The sequence below is a fragment of the Mus musculus genome, chromosome 9 (assembly GCF_000001635.26).
Source record: "Mus musculus strain C57BL/6J chromosome 9, GRCm38.p6 C57BL/6J".
Lineage (NCBI taxonomy): Eukaryota > Metazoa > Chordata > Mammalia > Rodentia > Muridae > Mus > Mus musculus.
This window is the reverse complement of record NC_000075.6, coordinates 106,589,800-106,609,764: the sequence shown is the minus strand read 5'-3', so window position 1 is coordinate 106,609,764 and position 19,965 is coordinate 106,589,800. Positions and strand designations below refer to the sequence as shown.

The following is a 19,965-nucleotide window of genomic DNA, read 5'->3' as shown; positions in this document are numbered from 1 at the left end:
TATTTTATGTATGTGAGTAGACTGTAGCTCTCTGTAATGGGCATCGGATCCCATTACAGATGGTTGTGAGCCACCATGTGGTTCCTGGGAATTGAACTCAGGACCTCAGGAAAAAGAGTCAGTGCTCTTAACCGCTGAGCCATCTCTCCAGCCCTGTAATGCTTACTGTATGCTTATATACCGTACCCAGGACTTACAGCGGTGGCATCTGTGTGTGGGTCTCCCTCTGTCGGCATCTCCTAGGAGTCCGTCTATGAGCTGTGAGGAGATGGTACAGGGACAGCAGATCTTCCCTGGGAACTTCTCAGGTGAGGCCCATTCCCCTTGGTTTGACCTGATAATGGCTTTACATTGCTGCAGGGCATCGAGTTGTCCATAGTATTTATGCCCTTTCTTCCTTTTCTCTCATTTCTTCTTCTCCCTACTTACCTCTCACCAGTGCTGTTCTCTCACAAACAAAACAAAAACAAAAACAAACCATCAGTAGTGGCTGGTTATCTTCACATGGCTTTCTCTGTTGTGGATATAATCAAACCTGCCAGTCATTTTGTGCATGGGAGGTATATTGGCTAGTTTTCTTATCAGTACAACCAATAACCTTACAAGAAGCAACCTCAGAGAGGAGGGACTTATTTGGGCTCAGGGTTTAAGGCACAGTCCATCACGGTAGGCATAATGGCAGAGTAAGGCTGCTTGGTCACATCTCTGAAGATCAGGAAACAGAGGCAAGAAGGGTAGCCCTGCCCACCAGACATGACTTCATCCAGCTAGGCTCCTAAAGGCTCCACACCCTCCCCTAACAGCTCTGCCATCTGGGGACCAAGTATTCAAACACATGTGCTCTTGGGGGACATCTTACATCTAAACCATAACAAGGAAGTTGTCTCTGTCACAATAGGTAAAACTTTAAGTTTTGAGTCTTGCCTTTCTCAAAATACCTTGCCACTAAATTGGAGACAGACATGGAGGCTTAAAACCAGAAGGGTGGGGCCTGACGCCACAGGCCCACCATCTCTTTGTACTTGAAAGACGGAGGCGGGAAGCTCGCTAGTTAAAGATGGAGATTTCTACATTCTACTAAAGTTCCATAGAGTAGAAGTGGCATGATTTATCCATGCACCTCCTGTCTGGTGGGTTTTTCTCTTTTTGTTATTTCTATTTTCCACTGCACTGTGCATCTCATGGTGTGCTTATGCTTTGTACTCGTTACCACACGCTGATGTTGTTATCCAGAGCTCTACAGGACAGAGTGGTTTCTGCATCAAAGATTATGAGCTTATTAAACTTTATCAGATGACGCCAGGTTTTTTTGTTTGTTTGTTTGTCTGTTTTCTAGACTACATAGCCCAGGCTAGCTTTAAACTCTCTGTCCTCTTGCCTCAGCCTCCCGAATGATGGGATTGCAGCCATGCACTACCACACCAGACTCAAATTGCTCTTTTATGAAGTTGTACCAACTCCCGCTCCTCTGCCATCCATGTCTGAAAACGTACATCTCTGCCAACACCGCTTCTTATCGCACGGCTTCCAGATTCCTCTCAATCCAAAGGGTGGAAAGAATTCTGTGCAGCCGCTTTGCCTCACTTTGCATCCTCAGAACAGATTGAGCCCGTTTCTCTTGGTTGATTGATAAAATATTTGCTCCTCCATTCAAATCCTTTTGGCCAGTTTCCTATTTGGTTGTGGTTTTACTCTGTGACAGCTTCTCTAACTCTAGACATCGAGGCTTCATCTATCAAGTGCTTTATAATCCGCCCTTCCTTGTGTCTTGTTTTCTGCTTTGATGGCAAAAATATCTGTTTCCGATGAAGCCTTTAAAGTTTGACATATGTCAAATTGTGTTTCTTTTTCTTTTTTATTGTTTTCATTTTGTGGAGGGTTGGGGGGCAGAGGAGGTCTTGTTATATAGCCCAGGCTGACCTTGAACCCCTGTATCCACACCCCCAAAACTGAGATTATTATAAGCATGAACCACCACACATGGATGTAGCGCTTTTTCTTTCTTCTTTTCTTTTCTTTGCTTTGCTTTGCTTTGCTTTGCTTCCCTTCCCTTCCCTTCCCTTCCCTTCCCTTCCCTTCCCTTCCCTTCCCTTCCCTTCCCTTCCCTTCCCTTCCCTTCCCTTCCCTTCCCTTTTCTTTCTTTCTTTTTTTTTTGTTGTTTTTTGGTTTTTGTTTGTTTGTTTGGTTGGTTGGTTTTGGTTTTTCGAGACAGGGTTTCTCTGTGTAGCCCTGGCTGTCCTGGAACTCACTCTGTAGACCAGACTGGCCTCAAACTCAGAAATCTGCCTGCCTCTCCCTCCCGAGTGCTGGGATTAAAGGCGTGCACCACCAGTGCCCGGCTTCTGGCTCTTTCTTATTTTCAAGGTTTCTGCCTGAACTAGAAAGTTCTTCCAAACTCAAAAACCAGGAGGGTCTGGGCCTGGTGGAGGGTCTGGGCCATGTAATCCCTTGTACTTAAGAAGCTAAGGCTGGAGATTCACAAGATCAAGGCAACCTGGGAAACTTAGGGAGGCCCTACCTGGACAAAGGGGACGGGGTGGAGTGGGGCTAGGGATATCACTCAGTAATAGCTGCACACTTGGCGTGTAGGAGACCTGTGCTAGGAGGCTCTGGGAGGAGGAACCTGCTAGAGGCAGGCAGCATCCAAGAACCTTTGTCATTCATAATCACAAGACGAAGGTAGCCAAGGCCCTAGTAACAGCTCCTAGTGAAGCTGCCTGCTGCAAACTCCTCTCAGTTACTCTCTGGCTCTGGCCCTCTGGCCTCCATGATCATAGCATAGCGTGGAGAAGAAGGAGATTCCATTAGTAAGAGTGGCTATATGGTGAGCCCTGGTTGGGTACATGGGGAAAGATGTCATATAGACTATACTTTGGTGTGGAAGAACACTCTAGAACTGTGCTGGTAGCTCCTGGCCACCCCTGGCTGCAGCCCCTCCCACAGCTGCTCTTTAAGTAAAAAAAAATCTCAGGAACTGGGGTGTCTTAGGGTTTTAGTGCTGTGAAGAGATACCATGACCATGGCAACTCTTATGAAGGAAAACATTTTATTTTATTTTTATTTTTATTTCATGTGCATCAGTGTTTTGCCTGCATGTATGTCTGTGTGAGGGTGTTGGATCCTCTGGAACTGGAGTTACAGTTGTGTTACCATGTGGGTGCTGGGAATTGAACTCAGGACCTTTGGAAGAGCAGTCAGTTGTCTTAACCACTGAGCCATCTCTCTCAGCTCCTGCTTTTGAAACCTCAAAGTCCACCCCACAGTGACACACTTCCTCCAACAAGCCCACATCCATTCCAACAAGGCCACATTCCCTAATAGTGCCACTCTCTACAGCCAAGAACTCAAACACATGACTCTATGGCGGCCATTTCTATTCAAACCCACAACACTGGGGAAGGGGGACTCTCAGCAGCCTAGGAAGGGTCTAGACCAGTGTTTTTCAACCTGTAGATCACCACCCATTTGGGGGTCAAACAACCCTTTCAAAGGGGTCACCTAAGACCATCAGTAAACAGATTTACATTGCAATCCATAACAGTAGCAAAATTACAGTTATGAAGTAGCAAAAAATAATTGTATATTGGGGGGGGGTGTCACCACAGCCTGAGGAACTGTATTAAAGGGTCATAACATTAGTAAGGTTGAGAACCACTGGTCTAGACTATCCTTGAGCAAGGGAGGTGGGATAGGGGAGGAGTAGCCATGTAGAAACCTGCTGTCCTGTAACAGAAATAAAAAATCCATCAGAGAGGTGAAATGGGGTTACTCTGTGTGGCTGGGTGATGCTGTTCCTAGATGCCGTGGGTTACTGACTACAGTCACTAGTGTCAGGAACTGAGATAACTCCATAGGAGCTTGTCAGGGGGACCCCAAGGACCCCCAACAGTACAGACTTATGTTTGCTCACAGGAACTAGGAGACCATATTCCAGAATACACTGACCTTAGGCCCTTAGGCAGTAGATCCAGAGACAGAAAGCTAAGACAAGCAGAGTATGCCCTCCCTGCTGATTAGCCTTTGCAGTGTGATAGGGGGGGCTGCGTGAGATACTGGGGAAGAAAAGCTGTTACCAGTCTTGCCCTGCCATGAACCATACATGAGGCAATATGTATCCACCTAAAGTAGTGACTTAACTGTTATGGGAGTCACCAACTGGCCTCTGATTGGATTTGAGGTCACTCCATGATAAGTAGGGGAACAGTGCCTGGTATTGTAAGCCTGACTAACAAGCTAGGCTTTGGGAGGACATGAGCCTACCTGGGGCCCATATTTCTTCTGTTTAACTAAAGTGACATAGCATCAAGCTGCCTTCTACATAGCTATGTTTATACCCGTAGACAAAGCTACCCCTCCCCTTAATCGGAGTCACCTCTCCTTACAATGAATGGCGGTGAATAATGCAGAGACTCAGGGCTTCTTCCTAAGAAGCCGAATATAACAGCCCTAAACCAGACATTGTCACTTCCTCCTCTGATGTTCATGGAACCTTGGGGATGGGGGCAAAGCTGGAAAATAGGGTGAAAGGCTGTAAAATCTATCCTCTAGACTTGATAGAGCCAAGGCGCTCAACTCACGAGTGCAGCTACCTGCTCTGGGCTCACGTACGACTGGTCCTGCCAACAGTTTTGGAAGTGGGTGCTTATGTCTTTTGTTGCTGAACTGTTAGCTGGTGAGAAATTCTGGGGCCCATCAGAGTCTACATACAGATCCAAACCCATGGTCTCCACAGGGGGCCCTGATTAAACCTAGTGAAACACGTAACAAAATAAATAGGCGTGAACGTGAGAGAGACTTACAGGTCAAAGCAGAGTCGGGAGGATGGTCAAGGTGGTAGTGAGTCAGTAAAGGCAGTGAGCAAGAGTGTCCAGTGTACGTTGTGTGTGTGAAATCATCTAAAAAAAAAAGACTTGATTAGTAAAAAAGTCAAGTAAGTTACTGAAGGTGACTATCTGGCGAGCCAAGTTTGAGAAGATTGTAGAAGTGGGTGACTCCCAAGCAAAATAACACAGAATCAAAACCAATCAAGAGAAAGCAGAAAACTTGAGCAGACCAAGCAGTAGAGGTGATTGTGTTGTCTTGTGTTCAATGTTGAGCCATTCCTAGAATAAAACTTATTTGTTTTTATTATTTATTTTGGGAGAGGGGTTGAAACAGAGTCTCTGGTAGTCCAGGCTGGCCAGGAACTCACTGTGTAGTCTAGTCTGGCCCTGAATTCATGGCAATCCTCCTGCCTTAGTTTCTCAAGTGCTGGGATTGTAGGTATGTACCACCACACTCGGCTCACTCTTGATGTCTTATTCTTTGGATCCGTCGCTGGATTCTACTCTGTAATGTCTCATGCCATATCTTTGTTTCTATGATGGATAGTGAGGTCCTACTGCCGAGGTCAGCAAAAGTACCATGGGTCAAGTGACTCTGTTGTGTGTGTATAAGATTTATTTATTTTATGTGTATGGATGTTTTCCTACATGTATTTCTGTGTACCCACTGCCCATGGAGACCAGAAGAGGGTATCAGATCCCCTGAAACTGGAGTAACAGATGGTTGTGAACAACCACGTGGGTGCTGGGAATCGAACCCAGGTCCTCTGGGAGATCAGCTGTGCTCTTAAGTGTCGAGTCATCTCCCCAGCTTGAGAGCAATACTTAAGATATAACAGGACAATCGTGTGTAATGACTGTCAATTTTCATTTTTCTTGGAGTGTTGCTGCAGGGCGCTTGCTGGGAAGTCGTCTGCTTCCTCAGAACCTTCAACCTCGGCTTGCGGTAAACTTGCTCCAGATCATCTTTTAATATAATTTTAATCTCACCACACTTGCAGCTGTATCTTAGATTTCACTTCCTAGCTTCTATATTCTCACCCACCCCCCTCCTTATTTTTTAACCTGGCTCATAAGAGTTCATAGATATTATTGGTCTTCCCAGACAATCAGCTTTTGAGTTCAATTATATTTCCAGAGATCTCTGTCGTTTGGCTTTCCATTTCATTAACTCAAAATTACTGTTATCTTCTCGTCCCTGTTCATTTTGTTGAGCCTTAATGTTCGGTGTGTGTGTGTGTGTGTGTGTGTGTGTGTGTGTGTGTGTGTGTGCTGAGCCTTTTGTTCTTCCACATTACTGAAAGCATTTAGAAGTGGAGTCCCTGCCTGTTCCTGGGACTGATGGGGTGGGGGTTTGTTTGTTCCATATTCATGGGCTTCTGATAATCCACTTGGACTTCATCTATCAGGGTTTCCTTTCCAGTGAGGAAAGATATTGAGTTTTAAATTGTTTTATTGTGATTTTATAGGATATGGTTAGCAGACATACTTATAAAACTATTTTAGGGATCTATTTTATTTATTTTATGTATGTGAGAACACGATAGCTGTCTTCAGACACACCAGAAGTGGGTATTGGATCCCATTACAGATGGTTGTGAGTCACCATGTGGTTGCTGGGATTTGAACTCAGGACCTCTGGAAGAGCAGTCAGTGTTATTAACCACTGTGCCATCTCTCCAGCCCATAAAGCTATTTTTATATTGCTTTAAAATATCTTGTGGTATCCAAGCACACAGGAACTGTCTTAATATTCTGTGGGCAAGTACGTTAAAGAGCTGACGTTCTGAACAGATTTTCTGGATCTTCTTTTTCCTCCCTCTCTCTACCCAGGCTTTATGATAAAGTTTTAATTAAAAAAGTTTATTTTCTTCCCTAAAAAATGGCTTTTTGCAGCCTTGGAGAAGACTACCTACTGTTTTTGTTTTGTTTTGTTTTGTTTTGTTTTGTTTTGTTTTGTTTTGGTTTGGTTTGGTTTGGTTTGGTTTGGTTTGGTTTGGTTTGGTTTGCTTGGTTTTTTGTTGATGTGTTAACATGACAGATTGCATTGATAGATTTCTACAGTAGTCTTCATTACAATAGTGGACATGAATCATGTTTTATGATACCTGACACTTGAGCCCTTCCCCATGTAGTGGGGACTACCCATCTTACCTCTGTTGATAAGAGACAATCTATCTCCAGCTACAGATCTGAAACTCCTGCTGGTCTTTTGTTTTCTTCAGTGGACATGAGACCAGGTTTGACCAATCACATGTTCCTTTGAGAGATTTCTGGTCTGAGCGTGGGATCCAGAGTGGTAGCGTTGGTGGTAGTTCCCTGAACAGTTGGCACAGTGACAGTGTTATCTGTCGCCATGGATAGGCGACTTCTGTTGATCTGCCTGTTTTCTGGGCCTGATCACCAGACACCCTAACATTTGGTGAGTGACTGAACATTACATCAGTCTGTGTATGTTCCTACTTAAATGCATATGAACCAGGATATGTTGTTTGTGATTACAATGGTCATTCTACAAGTATTGGTAAGAGAAATCATATTCATTGGCTTAGTAGTTGAAACTACCATGGATTTAGGGGCCAATATTTCTATGTGTAGACAAGATAATTCTGACCAGCCCCTATGTTTGTATTTCCTAATCTGAGTTTAATGTCAAGTACGTACTAACTTTTCATCTTGTCACGTTGAAATTTTGAACTTACGATCCACCTGCCTCAACTTCTCAAACAGCTGGCATGTGTCACCATACCCTGTTGACAATATTTCTGTGGGGAAAATCCCATTGGTAGAATAACTATAGCAAGTAGTTGCTGCATTTTTGTGCTTGGTAGATGCTGTCAAACTGTTATTCAAAGACTTTTGCCAATTTAAATTCTGAGCCACACTATATACTGCTGCTTCTTTCTCTCCACCCTTGCCAACGCAGAGGACCTGTCACCAATATGTTCCTTTATTTTTATTTTTATTTTTTTTATGGACGAATTAAGCATCCTTACATATGTTCAGGATATTTTTCTCCAGCTCTTTCTTTTTCTGTGGAACTGTCTGTTCGTGTTTTGGACTAGACAGTTGATTTCTCTTCTTTTAATTTGGGATGTCTTGGTAGAACCTCTGACCCAAAGTGATCTGATGATCTGCAGTTTAGACTCAGTTGCCTTCTCTGCTAATTGTAATGGCTGCTGGATCTGGAGCAGCCCTTCCTTCAGACTTCTAGGGGAAGAAGGGAGCACAGGGAGGGAGCACAGAGAGGGAGCACAGTGAGGAAACAGAGGAGGGAGCATGGGGAGGGAGCACGGTGAAGGAGCACTGCTTCTACTTCCTAATTCAAGACATTGGCTTTCCAGCCACATCCAGCCATTGAGAAAAGGCTTTTACTGAAGTCTGGGTAGAAGGTTCCATATTGCCTATTAATAATCACTGTTCCATGAAATAAAAATATTAAATATTAAAAAAATAAAGTATAACACAACTGAATGTGTGTAAAAAATAATAATAATCACTGTTCCGCAAACCAATAAGAAAATGTTGCACAGATATATGTTAGTATTTTAATGATTTCAGTAGATTATATGAGTAGACTAGATTCTCATATTGTGTCAATAGTCAGAAATCTGCTTCCTAAACTTCAATATTTATAATCTTATTTTCAATTTCTTTTAGGATTTTAACGTTAAGCATAGACAGACAGAGTTTTCATATGTAGCCTTTGCTAACCTGGAATTCACTGTGCGTATCAGGCAGAACTTGAACTCACAGAGACTCGCCTGCCTTTGCTTCCTGAGTGCTGAGATTAAAAGTCTTCACCACCATGCTTGGCCCCATTTATATATATATATAATGATGGTGGTGGTGGTGTGTGTGTAGAACTCACTCTGTAGACCAGGCTGGCTTTGAACTCAGGCAGGGATCTGCCTGCCTCTGCCTCCTGAGTGCCAGGATTAAAGGCATGCGCCACTACCGGGAGGCTTGAGGTTTTGTTTTGTTTTTTTTTTTTGGGGGGGGGGGTGTTTTAATGTTTCTTCTTATGTTTTTATTTATTCTCTGAGAATTTCAAACAATATATTTTTATCATCAACTCTACATTTCAATGAGTAAACAATTTCCCTTTTGACAAAACCCACATAAAGGAAATCAAAGTACGCGTTGCCCAGCAAGTCTTGATTTGGCTGGTGAAGAGCGCCCTCTAGGGGATGCAAAAATAGAAGCCGCACCAACGGCAGCAGCAAGATTTGTTGTTTGCTTCTGCTGGTTTGGAACAGGTTGGTTTCAGGCCTGGGATTCGTTGGAATCTTTTTAGACAAAGGGCCCATGCTGGTAAGGGTAACATTGGTAAGACTAATGATGCCCTCTTTGTTGGCTCGTGGCAGTCACAAACGGTCATGGGATCCTGGTTAGCTATAAATGTCAACTTAGCAGAGTCCTCTAAGAGGAGACCCTAACTTGAAGGGTGGCCTAGATCAGATTGGCCTGCAGATATGTCTGTGGGGGTGGTCTCAATTGTTAACTGATGTAGGAGGGGCCAGTTCACCGTGGGCGGCACTAGTCCCTGCACAGGGGTCCTAAAGAGTAGAAAAGGCTAGCTGAGAATAAGCCTGCCTGTGAACCAGCAAGTTTCAGTCTCCATGGTTCCTGCTACACTTGTTTGCAGTGAAACAAGACCTTTGGTTGGAGGTGATGCTGTGTGGAAGAGCAAGCAGGCTGCCTTCAAATTCCTGCCCTGACTTTCCTCAGTGATGCAGTGTGGCTTGGGTTTGTGGCCTAAAATAAACCTTTCTTCCCTAAGTTGCTTTTGGACAGAGTATTTTACCACCACAACAGAAATGGAACCGGAACACAGGGGGAAATATATATATACCTGTCACTCACAGGAAGGTAATCTCAGTCCATGTTAAGGTAGGGCTTTGCCAGTCCTGTTTGCCTGCGATATTTGCCTACAACAGGGTTTCAACACTTTCTGAAAGATGAACAACCCTCCAGAACAGAAGTTCTGAGCTTAGTGTTGCTTGGAAACCATGACTACGCTCTCTGACCAACGCTCTCTGACCAAGGACAGGCATGTGTCTATGATCTGTGACTTCGAGGTCTGTGCTGAGAACATGAAGGTTGATTTATTTAACTGGCTCAGACAAATGTATTCACGCAATACTTATTTAGTGAGCACTCATTATGTTCCGGATACCATTGCAGGGGCTGGGGTCACAGCAGTGACAACACAGGCAAGATTCTAGCAGCTGCAGACAGTGCTGGGTGCAGAGATGAACCGAGCAGAGATGGGAGTGGGGGAGGATGCTAGGATGGAGAGGAGACCTCAGTTTCATCCATTTGGTGAAGGACACTTCAAAGGGGTGAAGAAGGGAAGGGAGCAGACAACTGGAAGATGGCCATGTCCAGCCGTGTCCAGCCTGTGTGAGGAATACCATAGCTACCTTAATCATACGGAAGCCATCCCTTACTGACCAATGACATATTTCAGTCTGAAAGCTCTCAAAACCACCCAATAGCTAGCAAGAAACAGAGCATATCCAAGAGGGCAAAATGAGATCAACTTTGGGGACACTGGTGTGATTCTTTTTAGCCTGGTCCTGTTATGGTTTGGTTAGATCCCTTTGTATGGTTCTCAGATTGCTCACTGTCTTAATCTTTCTTGTGTGAGGTACATTGATGGCGTTGCCCTGGTCTTTCCTGAGTCTGGTTGAGGTGTGTGTGTTGGGGGTACTGTCACCAATATCTCTGGCCCTATCTGGATCACTGCCATATTTACTGGCTTGTTTGTATATGCTCTGGCAGGAGTCATAGTAACTGTCACTCTTAATGTTACCCCAAACATAAAATGGACCTCTCAGGTCCCAGGCTGTACAATTAATTGGATTCTGTGGTGGAGTAGCCTCGGGTCCTGAGAAGTCTCAGCTAGATATATGAATCAGGGATGGGGTTGCTGAAAAAAAAGAAGAAAAAAAAAAGGCTTTGCTGTGGCAACGTTGCACTTGACCACACACGCTGGAGCTCATATCTGTATTGATAGAATTCCTGGCATCTTTCTGGCCCAGGAGAGGCAGAAGGCTGTCGGGACAATTTTTCATCTCCTCTCGGGTCTTAGAGGGAGCCTGGGGCTTTCTGACCCACCCCATCAGGATACAGCAGCAGGATCTATACCTCTTAGCTATAGTCTAGAACTGGCTCCCAGCAAGGAAACATCCCCGTCTCCCCAGCAGCAGGGCATCCCACGGGCATGTGGGACGGTGGGTCACTGAGGCCCTCTGTTGTCCGAGCTGAGAACCACATGAAAGATCTGAATCTAAAGTGTCCCACAGCATTTTCATGGATTGGGTCACTTAGTCCTTGTCCTTGACTTTCTCCTGTTGTGTATCTGTGCCCAGAGAACTGGACACCACAGACCAATGATTCTTCCTGATCACTGCGGATCCCCTAAACCAGCAGAGTTATGGTTGTAATGCTGACCACAAGCCTGTCGCCTAGGACGTAAAAGGCCAGTGAGACGCCGAACTGTGCACACCTTGATCATGTTCTCTGGCAGCTCTTTGTACTCCAGGAAGGAACAGAGACGCGAGTCTGCATGTGTGAGGAGTTGCTGGGTCTCGGAGGAGATGCCACGCAACTTGGCCCATATTTTCTATCAGGCTGAGGAAACCCAGCGTTTATTTAAAGTCTGTAGTGAAAGAGCTTTGCCTGTGAATGCAGGCTGCTGCTGCTGCTGCTGCTGCTGCTGCTGCTGCTGCTGCTGCTGCTGCTGCTGCTGCTGCTGGACCAGATCTAATTCTAAGACTGAAGGCAGTAATAGTCCAAAAGAGATTAACAATTAGCATATACAAAATAGATAAAATGTAATGATTAAAAAGCAGACAGGTAGGGCTGGAGAGATGGCTCAGCTGTTAAGAGCACTGACTGCTCTTCTAGAGGTCCTGAGTTCAAATCCCAGCAACCACATGGTGACTCACAACCAGCTATAATGAGATCTGATGCCCTCTTCTGGTGTGTCTGAAGACAGCTACAGCATACTTATAATCAATCAATCAATCAATCAATCAATTTTTTTTCAATTCTTACAGTCTTCAATTCTTGCAATCTTAGCCTTTCTTGTTTTCTTTAGAGCAGATACAAGGACAGAACTCTATGTGGACCACGTGGGAGTGATAGGATTAGGGGCACATATTTACACTTAGATCCCTAACTTATTATTTTAAGTATGTACATATTATATATGTAGCCCAGGCTAGTCCTGAATTCACCAAGTAGCCCAAGCTAGGCTCCAATTCTCCATCTCCTTGCCTCTTCCTCCTGAGTGCTGGGATCACAGGCACGTGTGTAATTTTGACCGGGAGGAGATGTACAACTGTTACACCCTTTTCTGTAAAGTCTCTTCCTAAAGACGATTCAACTGTGACCTTCAAATGGGCTACGGTCCCCTCTTGATCTCCTATGTCCCCTTCTCTTCTTTCTCTCATGTTGGGTGTCTCAGCCATCCACAAGCAAGTTAAAGGAGTTTACCATGGTATAGGGGTTGTATCCATATCCACCCATTCTGCAGGGAGTTAGTAGCCAAGAAGAAGAGTGAAGAAAGTTGAGCCTCCCCATCCGATTTGCCTCTTCTGTGTATATTGGCTTGTCTTCCCTTTATGGCAGAAGCTGGGCTGATCACGGCTGAGCAGTGTCCCGCTAGCTGGACCTTCTATTACTGAACATCCCACCCGTAGAGGGAGACAAATGGTAATAAGTCACCATGCTGGACGTTCATACACCTCATAGATGGCCGATTGTCTCAGGGGGGTGGGGCATTTGCCCAGTATATAGATATTCCTATATGGCTGTGTGTCGCTAATGCCTAGACATCCTCGCTCATGCCAGAACATCATGCCAGTTGTCAGCATCAGGGCTTCTCCAATTCGGGTTGTCTATCATCTCTGACAAGCACACTTCTATCTGGACAGCCCCACAAATATACAGGTTAAGAGATGTGTAGATTCATGCAACTGGTGTGACAAATCGCCACGTCGTACTTGGTGGCTAAAAGCAAAGAAATATGTTGTTGTGGTTGTGCAGACTAGAGTGTGAAATTAAAGGGGTCTGAAGACACTGACACCCCTAAAAGCTCTAGGGGAGAAGCTTGCTGTGTCATGTCTAGCTTTGGGGGTCACCAGCATTTCTTGGCTGGAGACCACACCCTCCAATTCTGTTTCTATCTTTATATCACCTTCTCTTCTCTCTCTCAAGACTCTTCGGCCTCCTCGTGTGTGTGTGTGTGTGTGTGTGTGTGTGTGTGTGTGTGTGTGTGTGTGTATGTGTGCATGATGTGCACGCACATGTCTACATGGGTGCACACGCCCACACATGCAGAGAGGCCAGAGGAGGATATTGGGATATTGAGTGTCCTGCTTCATCAACACTCTATCCTATCCCTCTAAGTCACGCATCTCTCACTGAACCCGGAGTCAGACTGGCACCCTTCAAGCCAGTGATCCTCCTGTCTGCACTCCCCACAGCACAGAGTGGCAGGTATCCATGACCACATCTGGCTTTTGATGTGAATTCTAGGGATTTGGACTCAGGTCTTTCTTTATGCTTGAGCAGTAGGCCTTCTTCCCGCTAAGCCATCTCCACAGTCCTCCCTCTGCCTCCTCCAGAGAAGAAAATGGGTGACTATATTTAGGTCACACCCAGACAATCCAGGATAAACTCCTTTTCCTCACAAGATCCATAAGTTAAACACATTCACAGATTCCAGGGGGTTGACAGGGATATATTTCTGAGGGCCAAATTTTTAGCCTACCACGGGCCTATTTTTGAGCTGTCAAACACAGTCTTAGAGGCGGTTAGCACCCCAGACAATGTTATCAGCCCCTCCTCTCTTCCCATCACATCTGCTCAGTCTGCAGTGACAGCAAGCCAGATGCACTTGAAACAGAGACACTGCTGGCACAGAGGCCAGGCTGCGAGAAAACCCAGCTCATCGTCAAAATTGCCCAAGCTGAGGCCACCCTAGGCCGTTGCTCCCAGTGGTAAACCAGGCAAGGCTCGTGTCTGAAACAGATCCTAGGAGTCAGGTGGGGTGGGATGCTAAAAGAGACCTAGGAAGGAAGGAGCGTGTTGCAGGCTCTTTGCCCCCAGGAGAATGCAGACCTTGGGCTTTGCCCTTCTGCAGCTCCTGCCTAAACGTCTCCATTCAGCATCCAGCTCCAGAGAGTCTGGCTGCAGCTGAGCCAACTGGGAAAACAGGGATTCCACAGCATGAACCGCAGGGCCCTGGGGGCCAGCACAGGGCCTGGCAGGGAGCCAGCAGGACAGCACACCTCAGCAGGGCAGCAGCGGGACACACATGTGTCCCCGTGGGCTTGTGGGGGAGGCTGTCTTCCAGAGCCAGCCCCTGGGGAAGGCCAGAGCTGAGTGGAGAGGCAGCCAGCTGTGCCTGCTGCCTCTGTCCCCTGAGGCTGAGCATCAAGGCTTCCCTCCCTCTGCTGGACACTCCCAGGGAGAAGCAGGCATGGCTTGGGAGTGCAGAGGGGCAGCTGGGGTGGATACACAAGCAGGGTGTGACTGGAGGCCATGGCCTTCAGATCCTACTGTTCTCAGAAACTATGCTGATCCCTCCTCAGACTGCCACCCTCTGCTGGGCCAGCCTCAGTGGCTGCTGCAGAGCAGGCTTTGCTGGGCCTCTCACTGTTTAATGTCTGTGGCCCACTCACTTCCCAGCTGCCTCACGGGGTCTCTGCTTTGTTATCTAAGTCAGGGGTCCTTCAGAACACTAAAAGTCCAGGGTCTGTCTTTCCCCAGAGTTTTTAAGGAGTTGGACCCTGGAGAAGGGGTGAACCAACTGGGATGTGAGTGTGTGTGCGGGACGGGAGGGGAGCTTTCTCAAACCCCAAGCCTCTTTTGTGTGTGGTGGTGTCCAAGCCAGCATGTTTTCAGGTTCAAGGTTCAGACTGATGCTCAACACCATCCGCAAAGATTTAGCTCAAAACCTTTGAGTTTTGTTTTGTATTTAGATTTCTTCATGTGCATATATGTGTGTCTCTATGTATGTATATGTATGTGTATGTGAATACCTGAGGTGACCAGAAGAGGGTATCAGAGCCCCTGAATTTGGAGTTACAGGTAGTTGTGAGCCAACTGATGTAGGAGCTGGAGACTGAAGTCCAGTTCTCTGGAGGAGCAAGTGCTCTTAACTCCTGAGCCAGCCCTCCAGCACTCACTCGTTTTAACTCTACTCTTATTATGAATTCATGTACACACCACACATAAACACACTACACAGAGGCAGAGGCAGGCAGATTTCTGAGTTCGAGGCCAGCCTGGTCTACAAAGTGAGTTCCAGGACAGCCAGAGCTACGATACAGAGAAATCCTGTCTCAAAAAACAACAACAACAAAAAAATCCAAACAAACAAACAAACAAAAACCACACCACACACACACACACACCTGGATACACATACACACCATATACACACCACAAACACACAAACACACCACACACACACACACACACACCATACACACATACACAGACCACACACACACTCGACACAGACCACCCACATGCACACACCACACACACACTCACACATAAACACAGACATACCACACACACACCACACACACACAAACACACATGCATACACACCACACAAACAAACGTATGCATACTACACACACCACACACACACACATACACACACACACACAGAGGCCATGGAAGCTAGCAGATAGCATTGTATCTCTCAGTGGCGTTACTGGCAGTGTATCCTGATGTGTGTGGGTGCTGGGAACTGAACTTAGGTCTTCTATAAGAGCAGTACACACTCTTAAGCACTCCAGGACCCAGCATTTTGCTGCACGCAGGAAACGCACCTCAGTGACAAAGACAGACACTACCTCAGAGGAAAAGGTTGGAAAAAGATTTTCCAAGCATTCAGCCATCTCTCTAGACCCTGGTTTGTGGTTCCTAAAACAGGCTCTGACTGCAGTCTCAAACTCATGATCTTCCTAACTCTACTCCACTCCACTCCCGTGAGTGCAGATTCCAGGCACCTTTCACCACACCCAGCTTAGGCTCACAGCCGAGCCTGGCTTCTCTGTCTGGGGCTCCCTTTTCTGGGCATTTTAGGATAGCTTCCACCTCTTTCACTCAAAGCAAGAGAGAGACCCTGTGCCAGCTCGTGCTGAATTGCTAAGGTTCCTGTGCCTGGAATTCCACAAGACAGGTCCCTGGAGAGTTCTCTGGGATTGGAGGAGGGGTGTTTAAAATTGGCTCTGAAGGGCCAAGCCAAGTTCTCAGTGAGTCCAAGTGACTCGTTCTTTCTGCTCTACAAATGATCCAAATACAAATTGGAAATGAAATTAGAATCTAAGTCAGCGGGGGATGGGGGGGAAGCCTATAACCTTTGCAAACATCTGCTAACTTGGGTTTACAGCCTGATGGGGGCAGGGCAGAAGAAGAGAGGCTCCACCTGGCGAAACTGTTTCCCAGGTAGGTGGCACCTGCCATTGAAGTCACACAGCATGTGTCAGGAAGAAAGGGAGGAAGATATCGATGCCTTAACATTTGCCTGGCATATACACTTAAAGAAACCCCAGGCCTGTGCCAGAGGATAGATAGAGTTTGTCTCCAGTCGTGAGGACTGGATCTGAGCTGAGACAGAGAGAGGTTCTCTTCTTGCACTGGGGTTCACTGACTGCTCCAACCACATGAGCTCTTCAGAGCTCACTGGCTTTGCCTTCAGCTCAGCTCTTCCCCAGCTCTGCAGTCTTTAGATGTTAACAAAGCAGTGACTGAAGCCAATTCCCCAGAGAATAGGCAAGTGGTTATACCCTAATCTAATTAGAAGTAGGTCTAGCTCCTTGTTCCTAGTTCTTAAGAATCCAGTGTCTAGTTCCAACTCTGGACATTGCATGCATGCATGCGCGAGCACGTGCGCGCGCGCACACACACACACACACACACACACACACACACATACACACACACACACACACACACCCTTGAAAGATTGTCTGAATAAAATGTCTAGGGACCTCAGAACCTCTGAAACAACACCCAGGGAGAATTCCCTGGCATTTCTTTGGCCAGGGAACTCTTTATTTCTTTTTCTTGCCTTATTGCGCTGGCTCTAACTTGTAGCAATCTGTGGAGTAACAGTGAGGAGGGTCAACTTCCTTGCCTTGCTCTCAACGAGACTTGGAGCTGAAGAAGCCAGAAACACAAATAGTCAAGAAAAAAAGCTACTCCCTCCCCCCAGACAGCAGAAAAATGCAGACCAAGATAAAACTGTTAGGTACTAAAGCCTCTACTCCAATCAAACGCCCCACAGCCCACCATGACACCCCCCAAGGTAGAGTAGGAGCATAGACTCCTACCCTACCCAGGTTGCGATACAATCCTCCAGTCCTCCTGTTGGGATGGTCCCAAAGAAGATTCAGTAGGCACCTGTGGATAGACATTTTTTAAGTGCAGGGAAATTAACATTTTCACTCTGTTGCGCCTTCCAAACTGGCATGAGGTGTCTCTCCTTATTTAGAGCTTCTCCAATTTCTTTCCATCTGTGTTTTGGAGTTTTTAACCATGCAAGTCCTGTGTGTGTGTTTCACGGCACTAAAGATGTACATGGCATTAAAATTTGGGGGCGGGGGAACCATTTGCTCACTGGATGTAAAAATAAAATTGACTTTTTGTTTGTCTTGCATCCTTGACTTTGGTGAATTCACTTATTCTAGAAGTTTTTGTTCCCGTGCATCACGTGGGGTCTTCTGCAAATGAAATGATGTCATATGCAAAAGCGGTTTTCTTTCTTACCTTATGGTAAGCGTGGTCTTTAATTTACTTTTCTTGCCTTATTACACTGCTTATAACATTTAGCCCTCTGTGGAATGAGATTGAGAGTGAGTCCCAGGGATCTATCTGTGTCTTCCTCCTTGGTGCTGGGATAACAGATGTGTCATGGCTGGGGATCCAAACCCAGGTCCTCCTGCATACACAGCAAAGCTCTACTAGCTATGCTCTGTCCCAGTGCCTCAAGTGTTTCTGTAAATCGATAAATATCATATCTTCTTCACCTGTTAATATAGCAGATTGTTACCGGTTGGCTTTTGAATGTTGAACCTGTGTGGAATAATATATGCTTGGCCACATTATGTAATTATTTTTGTCTGCTGGGTTGTATTTAATATTTTAAGGACTTTTGCATATATGTTCATGAATATACAGGTTTCTTTTTTGTTTTTATTTTTGTTTTTTTTTTTGTTTTTAATTTTGTTTTGTCTTGGTTTAAGGACAGTCATTGTTTCATTGAAAACTTGGGAAGAGTTATCTATCTTTCTATTTCCTAGAAGAGATTGTATAAATTGGTTTTAATTATTTAAGGATCTGTGAAAATTGGGGGCAGAGGTTTTTAATTGTAGCTTTAATTTCTGTCATAGTATAGGACTAGTCGTTTATCTATTTCATACTGAGAAAATTAAAATACTTTGTATTTTGAAATATTTGTCCATTTAGTCTAAGTTGACACACTTGTGTGATCAGAGTTGGTTTTGGTAATCCTGTGTTATCTTTTTTTGTATTTATAGGGTTAGTAGAGACAGTCATTGTACATCCTTTTCCCCCACTTAAGGAGTGTGTCAGCTTCGTTGGCCTTTGCCTAGACCAAAGCCTTTGTTTCTTCGCCAGTTCTATCCTTTATTGATATCTAATTTTATGGATTTATGTTCTCATCTGCACCATTTGCCCAAGCTATTTATTCTGCCCTTCTTCTCCCACCTCTTGGTATGAGAGCTCAGAATATTGTTTTAAAGGTATTCTAAAATCCCCTTTCCAGTGTAGCTTTAACAACCCCCCCCACAAATGTCGACATTAAATATTCACAACTTGTTGTACATCTGAAGATTGTGCCGTGGAAAAGCCCTGGATATATGCACATCTAGAAGTGTGCCTTGTGTACTCAGCGGGAGGAGCATGGTGGTGCTCTCTGGGGACAAGTGATCTCAGTTGGTGACTTTCCTCACAGGTTCTCTCTGATCACCTGATTAAAATTTGGGACAGAGTTTTAGAAGGGGAGGACCGGAGGTGGCGCCATTTCCGGCTCCAGACAACCGGCCACCTTCCTGGTGAGAGCACAGGGGTCCACCTGGCCCGAGAGGCTTCTGCCTCACGTTCCGTGGGGGCCACCTTGGTTCCGGGACTCCGCGGTGGTCGGTCTGCGGGTGAGAGTGTGGAACACAGAGGCCAGCAGCTTCTGGACCGGGCGAGAGCCACAGAGCCTCTGAGGCGGCGCCATTTTCGGCTCCAGACAACCTGCCACCTTCCTGGTCAGAGCACAGGTGTCCGCACAGCCTGTGAGGCTTCTGCCTCACGTTCCGCGGGGGCCACTTTGATTCTGGGACTCCGCAGCGGGCAGTCTGCAGGCCAAAGCAACACAGCTTCTGGGAAAGATCCTGTTTTGGGCCTTCATCTTCGGCCAGGAGGAGGTCCAAACACCAGATAACTGTGCACCTCCCTGAAAGAGGAGAGCTTGCCTGCAGAGACTGCTCTGACCACTGAAACTCAGGGAAGAGAGCTAGTCTCCCTGGTCTGCTGATATAGTGTAACAAAATCACCAGAGGAACAATCTCTAAACAGAGACAACTATAACAACTAACTCCAGAGATTACCAGATGGCGAAAGGTAAACGTAAGAATCTTACTAACAGAAACCAGGACTACTCACCATCATCAGAACCCAGCACTCCCACTTCGCCCAATCCAGGGCACCCCAACACACCTGAAAAGCTAGACCTGGATTTAAAAGCATACCTCATGATGATGGTAGAGGACATCAAGAAGGACTTAAATAACTCACTTAAAGAAATACAGGAGAACACTGCTAAACAAGTAGAAGACATTAAAGAGGAAACACAAAAATCACTTAAAGAATTACAGGAAAACATAACCAAACAGGTAGAAGACATTAAAGAGGAAACACAAAAATCCCTTAAAGAATTGCAGGAAAACACAACCAAACAGGTGATGGAATTGAATAAAACCATCCAAGACCTAAAAAGGGAAGTAGACACAATAAAGAAAACCCAAAGTGAGGCAACAGTGGAGATAGAAACACTAGGAAAGAAATCTGGAACCATAGATGCGAGCATCAGCAACAG

The 19,965-nt window shown here is 45.7% G+C and overlaps 1 long non-coding RNA gene across 2 annotated transcripts in view; it reads left to right on the top strand.

Annotated features, from left to right (window-relative positions):
• Positions 1–19,965, top strand: part of Gm39420 — a 48,865-nt gene that overhangs the window by 16,739 nt on the left and 12,161 nt on the right. For both annotated transcript variants that reach the window (XR_871142.2, XR_871143.1), the window contains exon 2: positions 191–308. This is a non-coding gene — a long non-coding RNA (predicted gene, 39420). The remainder of the gene's footprint in view (positions 1–190; positions 309–19,965) is intronic.